The sequence below is a fragment of the Gymnoscopelus microlampas genome (genome assembly GCF_963454915.1).
Source record: "Gymnoscopelus microlampas genome assembly, chromosome: 5".
Classification (NCBI taxonomy): Eukaryota; Metazoa; Chordata; class Actinopteri; order Myctophiformes; family Myctophidae; genus Gymnoscopelus; species Gymnoscopelus microlampas.
In genome coordinates, this window is record NC_139942.1 from 34,493,396 (window position 1) to 34,495,058 (window position 1,663).

The following is a 1,663-nucleotide window of genomic DNA, read 5'->3' on the forward strand; positions in this document are numbered from 1 at the left end:
ATTTCTGAACGAAACATTCTGTGGATATAATTTGGTTGATCAAACATTAAAAGCAGATATTCTTTTAATTAACACTTTAATTAATGAAATTAATTAATTGTGTCAATAAATGACACAATTCTATCCTCAAGGCAAGATGTCTCTTCTATATAATAGAAATGGATGTATTGTGGACTCCTCTGCACAGATTTTAGAGTTTGTTTTTCATTTTATATAATACTGTATGTCACTTGCACTTCCCTAATGAAAAATTATATTTCTTGACAATATTACTTTCCACATTAAGTTGATTGACTATTGATGTTGATGTGGTATTGTAAATTGCAGTTATAATAATGCTTTCTCTTTTTGTTTGATTTGGTTGTGTAGCAGAGATAAACTTTTATTTTCCTACATTTATCCTTCAATTATTTTTCAATGAAACATAATTTAAATCCACATACTACCTACCTAAACACCAAACGCATTTGCTTTCATTCTGAAATATTAGTCTGGGAGAAATGTATTCCCATTGATACAATTGTTGAAGGTGAAAATGTATGATGTGTGGGGATATATGGAATACATTCACTTACAGTTGTAAGTTGTAAGTGCTACCGCAGCACACTCCCTTATTAGCTTATTAATTATGCCCATTTAATACATTTTAACACAAATGTACATGTTGGGATATCATAACCTTGACTATCCAGTTAAATACCAGTGTGCTGGTAGTTTGACTGGATAGATGTATCCAGTCATTGGAGAGAGATTGGCCCTAGATATCTTATTCTGTAGACAAGTGTAATGTTATGTTTATGTTAAGTTAGGTTTGTTTTATCAGGTCACCCACAGAAATGGTTCAGAAATTGTCAGATTATGGAATCCTTCATGGCTGTTCTCATGCAGGACACAGTTTACAGGGCAGATTCACAAACTGGTGAATAATTAATCACTATAATGGAGAAAAGTGCTGCCCACAACAAAGGGTAGTTCAAGCAGTGGTTGTGTGAGAAATGTCTAATACTGCTCCAAACGTGGTTAGGAAAATAGACACCTTATGTGATGTTTTTATTGATTTCTCCAGTTCTTGATTGTGTATATAAATACAGTACTGACATTCAAATGAACTCTAAAGATTAATTAATTATGGAGATTTTTGAGGGATTACTTTTAGGGATTATGGCATTTGTTAATTTGATGTGTACCGAAGAATAGTAGCTTATATCCTCTTGATCTCTTCATCATTAACCCTATGGGCCAAGTTAAGAGACTAAAATGAGTTATGGTGTACTTTCATCTCATTTAAATTTAGCCTGTAAATAGTAAATTATGATCACAAATCTTCTTTGGCAAAGCACCATGACAATACAAAACACACATATAGGAAGATAGAAACATGTAGCATCATAGCCTGAGGGGTTTTGAGATGGCACTTCAAACTGTCTCACTACCACTCTGTTTTCTCTGTGTTTTGAAATGATGCAGTGTGACTATGCGAAGCCAAATTCAAACATCTTCAAAAAGACTTATGGTCAATTAGTGCAGTCAGTCATGCTCTTACCTTCAATTTCCCTAAGTAGGATCAACAAAAGAGAGGACCATGGGTAAGTGAACTCAGAGGATAGGAAATTAAATGGAGTCATTGAAGTGCTTCATGTGTGTTAGTTAAGCTGACATGCAG

At 33.7% G+C, this 1,663-nt stretch overlaps 1 protein-coding gene across 2 annotated transcripts in view; it reads left to right on the forward strand.

Moving 5' to 3' along the window:
- The window catches only part of sntg1 (syntrophin, gamma 1), a 22,154-nt gene extending 20,700 nt beyond the window's left edge, over window positions 1–1,454 (forward strand). For both annotated transcript variants that reach the window (XM_084057067.1, XM_084057068.1), the window contains exon 17: window positions 1–1,454. This exon is cut by the window's left edge and continues 472 nt beyond it. The gene's annotated coding sequence lies outside the window, so the exon portion shown is untranslated.
- The last annotated feature ends 209 nt before the right edge of the window (window positions 1,455–1,663 follow it).